Below are 19245 nucleotides of genomic sequence, written 5' to 3' on the forward strand. Positions count from 1 at the left end.
AACATATCTTTAGAAAATGTTATATTACACACACACACACACACACACACACACACACACACACACTCTCACACACACACACACACACACACACACACACACACACACACACACCTAGTATTACCCAAATGGAGTCTAACAAATGTAAACTATTTAATTGAATTTTCCAGCAATTTACTTGGATATTTTATAGATTCATCACACACAGACTGATATATTTTAAGTGTTTATTTCTTTTCATTTTGATGATTATGGCTTACAGCTAATGAAAACCCAAAATTCAATATCTCAGAAAATGTAAATATTGTGAAAAGGTTCAATATTGGAGACTCGTGGTGTCACACTCTAATTAACTAATTAAATCCAAACACCTGCAAAGGTTTCCTGAGCCTTTAATGGTGTCTCAGTCTGGTTCAGGCTACACAATCATGGGGGAAGACTGCTGGCTTGACAGATGTCCAGAAGACAATCATTGACACCCTGCACATGGAGAGTAAGGCACAAAAGTTCATCACTAAAAAAGCTGGCTGAAACGAAGCCCATTCAAGAATTTGGGGGAGATTCACAAAAAATGGACTGCAGTTCTTTGAGAGCCTCCACGCACAGACGTATCCATGGGCTACAACTGACACATTCCTTGTGTCAACTCCTGAACCAGAGACAATGTCAGAGGTGTCTTACCTGGGCAAAGGACAAAAAGGACTGGACTGTTGCTCAGTGGGCCAAAGTCGTCTTTTAAGATGAGAGGAAAGAATATTTTGCATTTTATTTGGAAATCAAGGTCCCAGAGTCTGAAAGAAGAGAGGAGAGGAACAGAATCCAAGTTACTTGAGGTCCACTGTAAAATTTCATTTTCCAGTAGGATTTGGCACCTGCCCACACTGCCAAAAGCACCAAAAGTTGGTTATGGTTTCGGTGGGCTTGACCACTTGACTGGCCAACAAACTCACCAGAACTAAACCCCATAGAGAATCTATGTGGTATTTTTAAGAGGAAAATGAGAAACAAGAGACCAAAAAATGCAAATGAGCTGAAGGCCACTGTCAAAGAAACCTGGGCTTCCATACCACCTCAGCAGTGCCTCAGACTGATCACCTTCATGCCATGCCACATTGAGGCAGTAATTAAAGCAAAAGTAGCCCCTAACAAGTATTGAGTACATATACAGTAAATCAACATACTTTCCAAAAGGCTAACAATTCACTAAAAATGTTTTTTGATTGGTCTTATAAAGTATTCTAATTTTTTTTAGATGGTGAATGGTGGGTTTTTGTTAATTGTGAGCCCAAATCATCAAGATTATAAGAAATAAACATTTGAAATATATCAGTCTGTGTCTGATGAATATACATATAATATACAAGTTTTACTTTTTGTATTGAATTACTAAAATAAATAAAATCTTTAATGATATTCTAATTTATTGCACCTGTATATGTATAACTTTTTATCAAATTATTTATATTTTTGTGTCAAGCCTCTTTCTTGAATTTTTCAAATATTTTTTTATGTCACATACCTAGCCATATAGTGTATGACACAAAGCAAAATGCTTATTACCACTGATCTTTGAAAAAGGATAGAAATTAATGGATAAAACTAAATAGAATAGAGAAATAACATAGACTATACAATGTAATAAAATAGAATCCAAGTGTCATAAAAAAAAAAAAAAATCTAATAATAAACACTAATTAGAATAATGAGTAAACATATATCATTTACATTCACAGCATTTATGTACTGGAGGGATATAAACCATGTTTCCCCAAATAGTGTTCCCCAAATAAGTGTTTGGATACTAATGGTCACAAGTGCTGCCAATTCCTCTTTTTTTACATTCTATAACAATAGCCCAGAATTCATTCAAATTTAATGGAGAGCCTCACAGACGCGGATCACTGCTTGCAATATTACTGGGCCAACACGCAGTGCTCAGCATGGATTAGAGGAGTTAATTATCAGTATAAATGAAAATGAACCTTCTTAATAAAATGCGGACACAGCAGACACAATGACATGCTTACAATAGGCAAATTTCTGTTCCTTATGAAATGCAATGCAATGTACAGCTATTAGTTCATTAAAACGCAAAGTAAGATTTCCTTAAATCATTTCAGGCATTGTTCACCGATCAAAATATTGTATGCTTTGTCTAATTTAGAAAAAAGGTGGCAGTGGGCCATCGGGGAGCTAAAAAGGTCAGTTATTAATGTGAAACTTTTGCATAATTTTTTTAACAGACTGCCAAGTCAAATAAATTCCCATCACTATATAGCTACTGGTGACTAATATTTTTTTTCTTATCAAACCATTCAGTGAGTTCCATGGATGGGCACAGTGTCATCTTAGCAGAGACCTATTAGGCTAGAAATGTTTCATCATAGGATAAAGGCGATCAGCCTGAATAGCTGTGTATTGATTTGAGGTGACCACTGTACAGCATTTTAGCAGAGCCACCAGTTCTCCTTTTAATTTGCCCCTGCATACAAAAAGATCTCTGTTGATTTAAAAAAAATTCTATATAAATAAACTAGATAATTAGTTTAACTTATAATTTAATTTATTTGATAATTTACAAAAGTGAAAACAACAAAACAACTAATGCACCCTAATGCATCCTATCATATTAAGCCAAATATCAAAGGAATTCCCATAAAATAGCATACAATTATGGCTAAGACTCATAATTAAGCTTAATCACTGAGGACAGCCCATTCTAAATTATTATTATGAAGTATTACATTCCTAGGTTTCAGTAATTTCTTGCATTTGAAATTTCTGAATCAATGAAGAATTTTAACTGCCAAGTCCTTCAAAAGCTGAGCCAGGTTTAGAATAAAGAAAACACGAAAGCATGCAGTGTTGTGTTCTCTTGCTCTGTTGTGATGATTTGAAGTCAATGGAGTATTTCAACCTTGCTGAATCTCTTAATGAAATTTATGTGAACATGATGCAGTCTAAATGCAGATCCAGCTGAAGATTATATCTTCACACATACTACATGTAGACAGTGGAATGACTGAAGGGTAACCATATTGAGTTTTATATATGTTTAATACAACTCTCAAATCAAATTCGATATCCAGTGATAGTTTTAATGATTGAAGGTTGGCGAAACAAAAATGTGATCAGCAGAGAAATAAAGTAAAATAAAGATAGAACCAGAAGGTAACACAGACATGGGGATCTCTGTTAAGAGAGACCCACCACACCACCGCCAACAAACCTGAGTGAATGTGTGAGAGTGAGGGGACGACAGCATACAAATATCTCAGTTCATCAAACACTTTATATCCATGATCCCTCCAAATCTGCTCATTCACCCAAGAAAAATGTACTGATAAAAGACTTGACTATAAATATGTTTTCAGCCTCGACTGAGACTAAGACACTGAGACTGTGTCTGAGTCCCGAACACTGATAGGAAGGCTGTTCCATAACTGTGGGGCTTTATAAGAGAAAGATCTGCCCCCTGCTGTAGTCTTCATTATTGACGGTACCAACAAATAGCCTGCACCTTTTGATCTAAGTAGGCGTGGAGGATCATACTGGTACAGAACTTTACTCATTTACTGTGGCACAAGACCTTAAGTGCTTTATATGTCAGTAGCAGTATTTTATAATCAATGTGATTATTTAATTGGGAGCCAGTGTAGACTGATTAAAACAGGGGTAATGTGGTCATATTTTCTAGATCTAGTAAGGACCCTTGCTGCTCATTCGGAACTAACTGAAGCTTATTTATGCTCGAACACCCAGACAGTAAAACATTACAGTAGTCTAATCTAGATGTAACAAAAAATGAACTAGTTTTTCTGCATCCTCTAATGACATCATATTTCTAGTTTAAGCAATATTTTTAAGGTGAAAAAAGGCGATCCTGGTAATATTATTCACGTGAGCCTCAAAGGAAAGACTCGGGTCAATAATTACACCAAGGTCTTTGACTGCTGTACACACTGAGATAGAAAGTCCATCCAGAGATTCTAAGTAACCGGAAGGTTTACTTCTAGCTGTGGTCCTAGTAAAAGTATTTCCGTTTTATCCGAATTAAGCAGAATGAAGTTATCAAGCATCCACTGTCTAATGTCCTTTACGCACTCCTCAACATTGTTAAGCTGATCTCTCTCATCTGGATTTGCTGAAATATACAGCTGTGAATCATCAGCAAAGCAATGAAAGCGAATACCATGTTTATGTATAATTTCACCCAGAGGCAGCATATATAAAGAGAACAGCAGTGGGCCTAAGACAGATCCTTGCGGAACAAAAAACTTTACCTCAGAGAGTGTGGAGAACTCATCATTTACATCAACAAACTGATAGCGATCAGTCAAATAAGACCTAAGCCAGCAGAGAGCTGTTCCATTTATTCCAACAATGTTCTCAAGTCTAGCAAGCAGGATAGTATGATCAATGGTGTCAAAAGCTGCACTAAGGTAGATGAAATCATTACTACCTATTGATGGTGTGCATGTTAGTGCAGTGCTTTTATTTCCTGTTAATTTTGCTATTGTGCTGAATATAAATCTAGGATTATGCTTATTATTTTCTATGAGGGTGGAGAAATATGCTGATCTAGCATCAGTGAGATTTTCTATAACTCAGGAGGCTCTCCTTCCATGCTATTTGAAATACTGTCAATTTGTATGATCATTATATCACTGTGCTATTTTTTTTCTCCCTGATTATTTTGGTTTTAAGAGAAGCTACATCATCTAGAGTGTAATGGAGGATGATGTAAGAGGATGAGGAGTGGAAGGTTGGGGTTGGAACAGATGACATACCAGTAGAAGCATGGAGATGTTTAGGAGAGATGGCAGTGGAGTTTTTAACTAGATTGTTTAACAAGATTCTGGAAGGTGAGTGGATGCCTGAGGAATGGAGAATAAGTGTGCTGGTACAGATTTTTAAGAACAAGGGAGATCTTAAAAGTCCAGAAGTGCAGACCTGGGGAATAAAGTTGATCAGTCACACCAGTAGGTTATGGGAAAGAAATGTAAGACAGAAAACATCCGTGTGAATGAGAGGAGAGCAGTGGAGTGGTGCAGTTGCTGGAAGAAGAGGTGGTGAAGGTGGATGAGTTTAGGTACATGAGATCAAGAAGTGAAGAAATAGTATGCAGGCAGGGTGGAGTGGGAGTAAAGAGTGGCAGGAGTGATTTGTGATAGAAGGGTATCTGCAAGAGTGAAAGAAAAAGTTTATAGGACGGTGGTGGGACCTGCTTTGTTGTATGGTTTAGAGACAGCTATCTCATAAAAGACAGGAAGTGGAGCTGGAGGTGGCAGAGCTGAAGATGCTGAGGATTTTCATTGGGAGTAATAAGGATGGACAGGAATAGAAATGAGTTTATTAGAGGGACTGGTAGGAAAGGAAGGAGGAAAAGACTAAGGCCCAGGAGGAGGTTTATGGATGTGGTGAAGGAAGACATGCAGGTCATTGGTTTGAAAGAGGCAGATTTATGGAGACAAATGATCCACTGTGGTGACCCCTAATGGAATAGCCGAAAGAAGAAGAGGAAGACTGCAAAATCAATGGAATTCTGCTGAAGGACTCTCAGATTGTGTAGAATAAGATTTTTTGTTTTTTTGAAACCACAATTGAATGGTTTGGCCTCAGTTCTAAACGTTTTGTCTGGAGGGCTGCTTATCAGCTGCCCAAAATCACCACGCCAGAAGTTAGGCATGGTGGTGGCAGCATCATGCTATGGGGGTGTTTCTCTGCAGCAGTGACTGGGAGACTGATCAGGGTTAAGGGTGAATGAATGGTGCAAAGTACAGAGATATCCTCAATAAAAACCTGTTCTACAGCTCTCAAGACCTCAGACTGAGCCAAAGGTTCACCTCCTACATGACAAAAACTCTAAGCACACAGCCAAGACAACACAGGAGTGGCTTAGGGATGACTCTGTGAATGTCATAGAGTGGACCAACCAGAGCCCTGAACCCTATTGAACATTTTTGGAGAGACCTGAAAGTGGCTGTGAATGTGACCTTCCCCATCCAACCTAACTCAGATTGTGAGGATTTGCCCCCCAGTCCAGGTCTTGGAAGTGCCGCCCTTCCACCACAATGCTCCACCCCCACACCATACAAATCATTCCCAACATTCCGTAAAAAAGGTTAAACACATTTAATAATCATTGAATAAAATGCCTGACTTCAAGTATGTAAGCATATACTGTATATTAAGTGGCAGGAGCAAAACAGGTCAATACATTTAATATGCGATGGCTAGGGCGGCAGCGAGGCAGGAGCCCTAGCTGGCTACACCTTAGACGACCACCTAGTTTCCATTTGCCTAGAAACTGCTGATTATGGGGTACTGAGTGTAGAGTAATGAGAGAAAAAATATTGAAAAATTGAAAAAGTAAAGGATTCACTCCTTCAGTGTTTCCAGACAACCAAACTATGAAAGAATACGTATGGAATTATATAATAAACAAAATGTGTCAAACTACTCAGAATATTTTTTATATTTCAGATTGTTTAAAGTTACATTTAGCTTTGATGACAGCTTGGCAAACTCATTGCATTCTCTCATTTGATTTACAAGGTAGTCACATGAAATGGTTCTTAGTTCACAGGTGTTTCCTGTCAAGAGTTTATTTGTGATATTTCTTACCATCATATTGTGCTTTAGACCATCAATTGTCTTGTGCAGAGGAAAGGGTGTATACAGCATCAATAGCCCTATGAGTGCTACTACAACCACTGTACAAATCAATATTATGGCAAGAAACATAGTTAAGTAAAGAGATAAGACAGAAATCTTGGTGTGGTCTATAAAACTATCAAACAAGGAAAGGAAGACTAAGAGCTACCTCTGCTGCAAAGAATAATTTATTAGAATCACAGGACTCAAAAGCCAATGATTTACATAAATGCTTATCTGAGTTAAAGTGGCAGAAATATTTCAACATCCACTGTTTAGAGGAGACTGTGTGAGAATTGCGACAAAGAACAACAATTAGAAGAAATTTGCTTTAGCCAAAAAACACAAGAAATGAAACATTGTCCTTTGGTCTGATGAGTCCAAATTCAAGATTTTTCTATTCGAATTACATCTTGTTAGATGTACAGAGGGTAAGCGGACGATTCCTGAATGTGTGGGTTCCTGTGAAGCATGGTGGAGGAGGTGTGATGGTGTGGAGGTATTTTACTGGTGACACTGTTGGTAATTTAGTGACATCTGGAAATAGAAAGCAAGACAAGGAGACGTGGTGGTGGAATGAGGAAGTGCAGGAGAGCATAAGGAGAAAGAGGTTGGCAAAACAGAAGTGGGATAGACAGAGTGATGAGAAAAGTAAGCAGGAGAACAAGGAGATGCGGCAGCAGGTAAAGAGGGATGTGGCGAAAGCCAAGGAAAAGGCATAAGAGGAGCTGTATGAGAGGTTGGACACTAAGGAAGGAGAAAAATCTTATTAAGAAACCTGACCTTGACCCATGTCAGCTGTCCAACTACAGACCGATATCAAATCTCCCTTTATATCCAAAATTTTAGAAAAGGTTGTAGCACAGCAGTTATGCTCACACCTACTTATGAATAACATTTTTGAAATGTATCAGTCAGGATTTCGGCCTCATCATAGCACAGAGGCGGCGCTAGTTAAGGTGGTAAATGACCTGTTATTGGCCTCTGATCAGGGTTTTGTCTCCTTACTTGTTCTGCTCGACCTTAGTGCAGCTTTTGACACCATTGATCACACTATACTGCTCGCTAGACTTGAGAACGTTGTAGGAATAAAGGGAACAGCTCTCTCTTGGCTCAGGTCTTATTTGACTGATCGCTATCAGTTTGTGGATGTAAATGGTGAGTTCTCCACACTCTATGAGGTAAAGTTTGGTGTTCCTCAAGGATCTGTCTTGGGCCCACTGCTTTTCTCTTATATATGCTGCCTCTTGGTGAAATCATTCATAAACATGGGATTCGCTTCCATTGCTATGCTGATGACACACAGCTGTATATTTCAGCAAAGCCAGATGAGCTAGATCAGCTTAACAATGTTGAGAAGTGTGTAAAGGACATTAGACAGTGGATGCTTAATAACTTTCTTCTGCTCAACTCAGATAAGACGGAAGTACTTTTACTAGGACCACATGCAGCTAGAAATAAACTTTCCGATTATGTAGCATCTCTGGATGGTGTTTCTGTTTCAGCATGTACGGCTGTCAAAGACCTTGGTGTGATTATTGACCCGAGTCTTTCCTTTGAGTCTCACGTGAATAATATCACCAGGATCGCCTTCTTTCACCTTAGAAATATTGCTAAAATTAGAAATATGATGTCGTTGCAGGATGCAGAAAAACTAGTTCATGCTTTTGTTACTTCTAGATTAGACTACTGTAACGCTTTACTGTCTGGGTGTGCGGTAAGTGCATAAATAAGCTTCAGTTAGTCCAGAATGCAGCAGCAAGGGTCCTCACTAGATCTAGGAAATACGACCACATCACCCCTGTTTTAATTAGTCTACACTGGCTCCCAATCAAATCTCGCATTGATTATAAAATATTACTACTGACGTATAAGGCACTTAACGGTCTCGCACCACAGTATCTGAGTGAACTTCTGTACCAGTATGATCCTCCACGCCTACTTAGATCAAAAGGTGCTGGCTATCTGTTGGTTCCTCAAATAATGAAGACTACAGCAGGGGGCAGATCTTTCTCTTATAAAGCCCCACAGTTATGGAACAGCCTTCCAATCAGTGTTCGGGACTCAGACACAGTCTCAGTGTTCAAGTCGAGGTTGAAAACTTATTTATTTAGTCAAGCCTTTTATCAGTAGATTTTTTTCTTAGGTAAAGGCACAGATCCGGAGGGAGCATGGATTTAGAATGTTTGGTGAACTGGTATATTTGTATGCTGTCGTCCCCTCACATTCACACGTTCACTCAGGTTTGTTGACGGTGGTGTGGTGGGTCGTCTCTTATCCCAGAGATCCCTCATGTCTGTGTTACCTTCTGGTTCTCCCTTTTAGTTATGCTGCCATAGCGAGTCTTGCCGGAGTCCAAACTGCACAGTGACATTAACTTTCATACATCAATAGTTACACTTAATAATTCATATCCTTCTCTTCCCGTCACCCTCTCTCTCGCCCTCTCTCTCTCTCTCTCTCTCTCGGTCGAGTTAAACATGCTCCTGAGGCTCCAGTGACCACTGTTCCTGCCCCTCTCCCTCCGTGGATCTTCACACTTTGTGCAGCTTGGGACGGTCTCTCATCAACACCTTGGGTGGTTCCATATAATTCCGGAGTAGAACGGGTGCTTTTGAGGACGGATTGGACTGTAGTTGGTTTTGGCGGTCTGCTGCACTGACTCGAGTGCAGTTTGCTTCTGATCATCATCACTGTACCCGCAACTTTGTATATATGCTTCAAATGGACATTTGGTGCAACCCAGATGAGGATGGGTTCCCTCTTGAGTCTGGTTCCTCTCAAGGTTTCTTCCTTATGCCATCTCGGGAGTTTTTCCTTGCCACAGTTGCTCATCAGGGACAAACATACTTACAAAGAACATATTTACATTTAATCACCACATTATCTGTGTAAAGCTGCTTTGAGACAATGTTCATTGTTAAAAGCGCTATACAAATAAAAATGAATTTAATTGAATTGAAAAGGATTTATACCGCTTGGCCAGGCAGAGGGACCGAGCTGGGAAGGATGTACTGCAAGTTAGAGCAGTAAAGGATGGGGAGGGAAATGTGTTGACTAGTGAGGAGAGTGTGTTGAGAAGGTGGAGGGAGTATTTTGAGCAGCTGATGAATGAGGAAAATCAGAGAGAGAGAAGGTTGGACGATGTGGAGTTGGTCAAGCAGGATGTAGATAGGATTAGTAAGGAAGAAGTGAGAACAGCGATTAAAAGGATGAAGAGTGGAAAGTCGGTTGGACCAGATGACATACCGGTAGAAGCGTGGAGATGTTTAGGAGAGATGGCAGTGGAGTTTTTGACCAGGTTGTTTAACAGGATTTTGGAAGGTGAGAAGATGCCTGAGGAATGGAGAAGAAGTGTGCTGGTACCGATCTTTAAGCATAAAGGAGATGTGCAGTCTTGCAGTAATTACAGAATTAAGTTGATCAGTCACACCATGAAGTTATGGGAAAGAGTAGTGGAAGCCAGGCTGAGAGAAGAGGTGACCATCTGTGAGCAACAGTATGGTTTCATGCCGAGAAAGAGCACCACAGATGCCTTATTTGCTTTGAGGATGTTGATGGAGAAGTATAGAGAAGGACAGAAGGAATTGCATTGTGTATTTGTGGATTTAGAAAGCGTCGACAGAGTGCCAAGAGAGGAGTTGTGGTATTGTATGAGGAAGTCAGGTGTGTCAGAGAAGTATGTGAGGGTGGTGCAGGACATGTATGAGGACAGTGTGACGGCAGTGAAGTGTGCAGTAGGTACGACAGACTGGTTCAGGGTGAAGGTTGGACTGCATCAAGGATCGGCCCTGAGCCCTTTCCTGTTTGCAGTGGTGATGGACAGGTTGACGGACGAGGTCAGACAGGAGTCTCCTGGACTATGATGTTTGCGGATGATATTGTGATTTGTGGTGAGAGTAGGGAGCAGGTTGAGAAGAGCCTGGAGAGGTGGAGATATGCATTGGAGAGAAGGGAATGAGAGTCAGTAGGAGTAAGACAGAGTACATGTGTGTGAATGAGAGGGAGGGTGGAGTGATGCAGTTGCAGGAGAAGAGGTGAAAAGGTGGGGAGTTCAGGTACCTGGGGTCAACAGTGCAAAGTAATGGAGAGTGTGTTAGAAGTAAAGAAAATAGTGCAGGCAGGGTGGAGTGGGTGGAGAAAAGTGGCAGGAGTGATTTGTGATAGAAGAGTATCTGCAAGAATGAAAGGGAAAGTTTATAGGGCTGTGGTGAGACCTGCGATGTTGTATGGATTAGAGACAGTGGCATTGAGTAAAAGACAGGAGATGGAGCTGGAGGTAGCAGAGCTAAAGATGTTGAGGTTTTCGTTGGGAGTGACGAGGATGGACAAGATTAGAAATTAGTTTATTAGAGGGATATGTGCAAAGGAGGGACATGAATTATATTGGTAGAAGAATGCTGAGGATGGAGCCACCAGGTAGGAGGAAAAGAGGAAGGCCAAGGAGGAGGTTCATGGATGTGGTGAGGGAAGACATGCAGGTAGTTGGTGTGAAAAAGGCAGATGTAGAGGACAGGGTGGTATGGAGACGGAGCAGCCGAAAGAAGAAGAAGAAGAAGACTGTTGGTAATTTAGTCAAATTGAGGGCACACTACAACAGAATAACTACCACAGCATTTTGCAATGACATGATATCCCATCTTGTTTGCACTTAGTGAAACCATGATTTGTTTTCTTACAGGCCAATGACCTTAAACACACCTCTAGGTTTTGTAAGAGCTTATTGTTCAAGAAGAAGAGTGATGGATTGCTCAAATAGAATGTACTCCAAAATCACTCATTTCACCTTTGGGAACTCCTCAAGATTGTTGGAAACCCATTCCAGGTGATTACATCATGAAGCTAATGGAGAGAATACCAGGAATGTGAAAAGCTGTCATCAAAGCACAAGGTGGCTACTTTGAATAATCACAAATATGCAACATATTTTTGGTTATTTAACACTTTTTTGGTTTTTTTTCGTAGTTTGGAAATCTTCAGTATTAATTTACAATGTTGAAAATATTTCTTAAGAGAAAATCACAAGGTGAGATGAATACAGAAGGATGTGTTGATATCTGTCCTGGAGTGAGACAAAAAGATATTCCTCTATCAGAGACATGTCCCTTTGAAAATATAATATAAAAATATTCTTATTTTATTAATTAAGCAATAAATGACCTTGCTATCTATCCAGTGTGTATAATCTCACCGGAACACCTTCGGAGAACATGTGAGGTGAAATATCGAGCAAAACTTTATTATGCTTATTTGAGGAATGAGCCAATGGAGTCCAAATGTCACAGTGGCTTTAAGATTGTAAGATTGAATTGAAGATGGAATTTATCTCCTCTTGTCTATCTGGTTAAACATATCAATGAAGATCAATCAACTGTTACATTGATAGCAATCAGGAAAAGGACACAAAGGAATTGGATTTTCATGTGATTTAGTGCAGCGAAAATGACACACTATTTGACAGCACATTCTCCGATTGAACAAACTGGTCTAGCACATCTTGCTCATGTTATAAATCCATTTCAAATGTTTTCCCAAGCCAACTGTTATATGTATTTTATATAGCAAATAAATAGACTGGGGGAATTAAATCTTGAGGATTCTTTGGTTTGCTTTTGTGGCTTTGTCCATGTATTTAACAGATTACTTATTTTGAAAATGTTCCACAGTACACCATATACAGTGCTTCAATTTAGACCCGTTAAATACTACACTACACTACACTACACTATATAGACAAAAGTATTTGGACAACTGGCTATTCTGGCCATATGTGGTTCATCTGGAGACACATACATGTTTGTGTTGAATGTAGTAGCATTTTCACTTGAACAAGTGATCCAAACCTGTTCCAGCATAGCAATGTCCCTATGCACAAAGCTAGGTCCAAGAAGATATGCTTAACATGGGTTGGAGTTACCTCAATAGTATTGAAAAACTTTGAAATGATTTAGAACACTGACTGCTCCCCAGGCCTCCTCACCTCACCTACATCAGTACCTGACTTTAAAAACACCCTTTTAGCTGAATAAGCACAAATTTCCACACACTCCAAAATCTAGTGGAACATCTTCCCATAAGAGTAGAAGTTTTGATGTTCAAAATGCACAAATATGTTTTATGGTTAGGTGTCCACAAACGTTTGTCTCTATACTGTATGTGAAACACAATACATTATAACTAGCTTTATAAAGTTTCAGGTAGATGAAATATTAACCAGTTTTGAACCATGAAAGGGAGTTTTTTTTCCATATTAAGAACTCTTGTGGAACCATTTTCTCCTTAATTCCCCCAGATCATCTTTATTCTTAATAGCTCAATAAAATGATGTTGTTCAAATATGTTTTCAGGCTGCGATCTTCTGTGATTTTCTGTTATTATGTATCTAAAATTTTGACCCAGGTACACTGAGACAAACCAGTTGCATTATCAGTGCAACCTTGACAATAACGATCTGTTCCATTTGAATAATTTTTCTTTATTTATTTTCATAGGAGACCAGGCTCTAACACAAAGAGCAGTGTGTAAGTCAGTTCAGAAGCTGATATGATATTAATACCATTATGTTATACTTAGAATCTCTTAGATATCTAGTCGCATATATACTCATGTGTATATGGATCCTGATCGTGGATAAAATGGATAACCTTGCACAATGTAGAACAATCCAGTTTTATTAAATCAATTTGCAAACTTTGTTTCTGCCGAAATACTTGACAGTTTGGTCTGAGAAATGTTTGCCCCAATGGAATGTTTATTAAAATGCCAGGCTCTTGGTTCAATGTCATTTGCTTTACCATATAAGCAAAACAGACAATGGTGAAACAGATGCATTCCCAGAGCTCTTACACTCTAATAACTGTCGATATGGGATTGTGGATTATTCAATTAATATGAATTATTGATGTAAATAATATTTTAAATAAATTTTTTTAGTCATTACAGTTTCTAATTTTGAACTTTTGAACACAGATTATCCAAAAAGATGGCCATTATATTCTGCACAAAAAAGTGAATTCATGTTCATCTTTGCATTTAGTGGGAAAATGTATAATCAAGTGTCAAGATTATTTCCCTGAACTACAGTACCCATTAGCCACTGCACATCACTTGGACCCTGCACTCAATATGCCACATGATCGGTAGCACCTGATTCATATTTGGGATTAATTAGAATATTGAATATAATCTCATTAAATATTAACTTTTTCATCTTGTCTCAAATTTGTTTTCACATGGTTCATCTTTTTGCTCAGGTTATGGTTTTTGTTTCCTGGTCAGGTTGTTTTGCATCTTGTTTAACAATTTCTGTTTCTCAAAAAATAGATATTCAATACTTTCCACGGGCAGTGAATCAAGAGAGAAAGTGACAGTGCGGATCACACATGCACTCCTGTGGGCTAATCCAAAAATTAAAAATATTAAGCTTTTAATAGTTTTTAACAACAAATCATTTGTCAGAAGATTTGCATGAACTAAACATGTGCATTGTTGAGAACACCTGTGCTATTTTGTCTGCAGTGAACTGTTGTAATAAAAGCCAGAAACTGAGAAATTCACTAATATAGTGTAGGTAAAACCAAGATGATTACAATGTTGATATAAAATGAGATGTCTGTGTGTACAAAACTTTCCAAGTTTCTTTCTAGATTTTTTTTTGATATTTTCCACCTGATACAGCTAACCAAGGACCTGATAACAAACTTATAAAATGAACCAAGATTAAAAGAGCATTAAGAGAGCTACAGTTTAGGTCTTGTTTAAGTATTATTATTAGTATTTGGTCCTGCTTATCATGAATAGGTTGAAATTTCTGGTTTGTTCCTTTTTTGCCATACATATTGTATAATTAAAATAATTCTCCACATTGCATTTGTATTTATGTAGACCAACAAGCAACACAATGACTTTCTTTTATTATATATTTTATTAAATTAAATTAAATTAAATTCAATAAATTTTTATTTGTATAAGATAAGATAAGATAAGATAAGATATACCTTTATTCGTCCCACAGTGGGGAAATTTCTTTCTTACAGCAGCAAAGGAAAGAAATAAAAATAAATGCAAATATATAAAAAGAATATACACATACTATAATATACAGTATATACATAGTACAATATATAAATACAATAAGGGAAGAAAAAAGTACACATTGCAGGTAGTATTTCACACAGGTGGTATTGCACGTATTGCAGGTAATTATTGCACATATTGCAGGTAATATTGCACATGTTGCATGTAATATTGCACACAGGTAATGTTATTGCACAGCTAAAAAGTAATAACAGTGTTGTATTTTGGTCTAATAGCAGCAGGGAGAAAGGACCTTCTATAACGCTCCTTCAGACACTTAGGATGTATCAGTCAGTCACTGAAGGAGCTGCTCAACGATGTAACGGTTACATACAAGGGGTGAGAGGCGTTCTCCAGCAATGATGATAGTTTTGGTACCATCCTCCTTTCTCCCACCTCCTGTACAGTGTCCAGAGGAATCCCTAGGACTGAGCTGGCCTTCCTGATCAGCTTGTCTAGTCTCTTCCTGTCTGCAGTAGAGATGCTGCTGCACCAGCAGACCACTCCATAGAATATGGCTGAGGCCACCACAGAGTCAAAAAAGGTCTTCAGTAGCTCTCCTTGCACTTCAAAAGACCTTAGTCTCCTCAGCAGAAAGAGTCTGCTCTGCCCTTTCTTGTAAATTGCCTTAGTGTTGTCTGTCCAGTCCAGTTTTTTGTTTAGGTGAACACCCAGGTATTTGTAAGAGTCCACTCACAATGTCCTTTCCCTGAATGTTCACTGGTGATAAAGTTTGTTTGTGCCTACGGAAATCCACTACCAGTTCTTTGGTTTTCCCCGCATTTATCTGGAGGCGGCTCCGTTGGCACCAGTCCACAAAGTTCTGTATAAGTCCTCTGTACTCCCTGTCATCATCATCTGTGATCAGACCGACAATGGCAGAGTCATCAGAGAACTTCTGTAGGTGACAGGTATAGCACGTTTAACAATGAGCATTGTCTCAAAGCAGCTTTACACAAATAATGTGGTGATTAAAAGTGAATATGTTCTTTATAAGTAAGTTCCTAGTTCTGTTTTAGTGGACACAAAAGGAACCTAGAGGCAAATATGACAAAGTTAACAATACAAGTCGTCTATAAAAGGGGACTCAGTTCTCTTTCTGTATTTTTATTTTTATTTTTTGCATGGATGAGACCTTAGACATGTTCATACCCCAAATTATCTGAAGTGGTGCATAGTAAATAGTCTCAGCAATTACTGTAAGTCTCTGGGTTACTGATAGGCAGGTCAAGGGTTTGAGCCCCTGCACTGCCAAGCTGCCACAGTTGGACCCAAATTAAGGCCCTTAATCATCTGTTCTTCTGGGGTGCTGTACAATGGCTATGTTAGGCCATATTTATCTATTCTAGTGAAGCACATGTTTAAATGACACACCAATGGTTTAGCTAATAATTGAGCTAATATGGATCAATAGGTTTTGAACAAACTTTTGAAGTGTCAGCTTAAGAGTACTTTCATTAATGCAAAAGTGAACATACCAAATACTAAAGTTATATCCTAATTTACTCACTCATTCATTCATTCATTCATTCATTCAAAATACCTATATAGTTGCAGCGCATGTTGAGGGAATTAAAATGAGTGACTGAAAACTAACATAATGATCATATGTCAAAGGAGAATTTGTCATGGGCAGAGCTCTCAGACGAGCCCTGAGTCGTGTTTAGCCAGTCTGTGTCATTTAATGATTACTGACAGATATTGACTATTAACCTGGTTTCAAACCATCCCTGTCTCACCCCTATCACAAAGTCTGGATGCAGTACACCTCCAAAAGCATCCACTACACAAGATTATAAATACCTATTTCTCTGGAGTTTGCCAAAAGGCACCTAAAAGATTCTCAGACTATAAAAAACAAAGATTGAACTTTTGGCCTTAATGACATCCGTCATGTCTGGAGAAAACCAGCATCATGCTGTGGGGATGTTTTTCAGTGGCAGGAACTGGGAGACTAGTCAGGATCAAAGGAAAGATAAATGTAGCAATGTACAAAGACATCCTTGATCCTTTGCATTGTTTAGGATGTTTCGGAAAATGTCTAGGAAAATAATTAATTTAATCCATGGTTAAATAAGGATGCAAAATTACAAAATGTGGAAAAAGTAAAGCACTGTGAATACTTTTCGGATGCACTGTAGAGAATATCCACACTCATTTTCTTTTTTGCTACTCCTACAAATGGCAGATAAAAACACAATAGAATAATAATCATACTGACTCTTTATATTTGTCAATATTGCTTACCAGTAATAACAGGAAAAAACAATTCCAGTGGCTCATTCATTAAACCATTGTATAATCAGAATGAAAATTTCATTGTGACTGATGAATCAGGTGTGGAATCATATTAGCAATGTAAGAATAGTCTCAATTCACAGATATTTACACATGTCAATAACGCCATAAGTTGTAGAACTCTTCCAGAACCCTTAATAATACGAAGCACTTTTGAGAAATAATATTACTCTTCAGAAAATGCTACAGAGGCACAAAATTAATGCAAAATATAATGTTTGCTGGCCCATGACATACATATTGGTGATAGATATAGTTATAGATTTTCAAGCCACACTAACATTATGTCAATATCTTGGACAATTTATGTGCAATAATTTGAGTGCAATAATTGTTAAATATGCAGGAACTTGTATAACTGTATCATTGTAGTCTAACTTTTTTGCCATCTGTTTACTGCTGCTACACATTTCGTACAATATATTTCAACATGATTGGAAGTTCATTGATTTTACAGCATCTATAATTAATATTTCATTCAAGTATATTTTATTATAAATGACGTTATATTTTATTTTACTTTATTTTTACTGTGAGTAGCTGCAACCTTACAGTTTCCTCGTGGGTTCAATCAAGTATTCTGGTTCTGATTATAAAAGGAATATTTACTATATGAAACATTTAATACACATGACAATATTTACCCATTCAAAAAAAAGCGAGCTTATAAGATAGAATTTCATAAGATGCTTATTATATAGTTATATGTAAATATATTTATATGTGAATAGTCTGGTTTATACTTTTTATTTTAGCAATACAAATCAAGGACATTTCTGGGGATTTGTGTTGTGTTAGAAATGGAGGCTTTGAACTCTATTTCTCATCATCCCCAGCACGTTCCTGTTTAAATCACTATCACCTGTGTCTCCTAACATGTCTATAAGGTATATATTTGTATGGCACATCATACAGCTTTTGTTGTTGTGGTATTGGTGTGTGCTGAGTGTGTGCACTGCATTCTTTCTCTGTGTCTGCGTTTTTTAATTTCTGCTCAGGTTTGTGGTTATGGTTCTTGTTTTCACATTTCTAGTTGAGCTGGTGCACTTTGCATGATAAAAACAATCTGCACTTGCATCCACCTTTTCACATTTGTGACAATTGGGAGCTCCACTTTTCTCTCGCCCTTATTCTTGTGTTGACATCCTTAATTTTTGCATGTAATAACTGACTTTTAAACTTTACATCTTTAAAGATCATGAAGTTCTTCCAGAATATATCAAATGAATGAAAAAATTAATTATTGAACAGAAATTGACTGATGTGCACATTTCATCATGCACATATTTGATAAATGCATAATTATGTATCCACAGTATGGTCTTAATAAACAAGGCTTCCACTACTCCTTCCCTTAACTTCATGGTGTGACTGATCAGCTTTATTCCCCTGTAGTTACTGCAGGTCTGCACATCTCCCTTATTCTTAAAGATTGGTACCAGCACACTCTTTCTTCATTCCTTAGGCATCCTCTCACATTTTAAAATCTTGTTCAAAACTCCACTGCCATCTCTCCTAAACATCTCCATGCTTCCTAAACATCTCCATGCATGTCATTGGGTCCTACCAACTTTCCACTCTTCATCCTATTAATTGCTGCTATCACTTCCTCCTTACTAATCCTATACACTTCCTGCTTCACCATCTCCACATCATCCAACCTTCACTCTCTCATTTTCCTCATCCATCAGCTGCTCAAAATACTCCTCCATCTTCTTAACACACTCTCCCTTGCATCACATCCTTCCCAGCTCGGCCAATTTGCTTGGCCAATTGGTACAAATCCAATTTTCTCCTTCTTGTCCAACTTCACATACAGCTCCTCATATGCTTTTCCTTGGCTTTTGCCACATTCAATTCAATTCATTTCTGTTTGTATAGCGCTTTTAACAATAAACCTTGTCTCAAAGCAGCTTTACACAGATAATATGGTATTAAAAAAAGTTATTTATAAGTGTAAGTTTGTCCCTGATGAGCAAGCCATTGTGCCAAGAAAAAAATCCCCAATATGGCATAAGGAAGAAACCTTCAGAGGAACCAGACGCAAGAGGGAACTCATCCTCTTCTGGGTTGCACCAAATGTCCATTTATTGCAGATAAACGTTGCATGTTGTGGGGTACAGTGATGGTGATCAGAAGCAAACTGTAGTCCTAAGTCAGTGTAGCAGACTATTCACATTAACTACAGTCCAAATCTATACTCAAAGCTCCTGT

The sequence above is a fragment of the Silurus meridionalis genome, chromosome 2 (genome assembly GCF_014805685.1).
Source record: "Silurus meridionalis isolate SWU-2019-XX chromosome 2, ASM1480568v1, whole genome shotgun sequence".
Classification (NCBI taxonomy): domain Eukaryota; kingdom Metazoa; phylum Chordata; class Actinopteri; order Siluriformes; family Siluridae; genus Silurus; species Silurus meridionalis.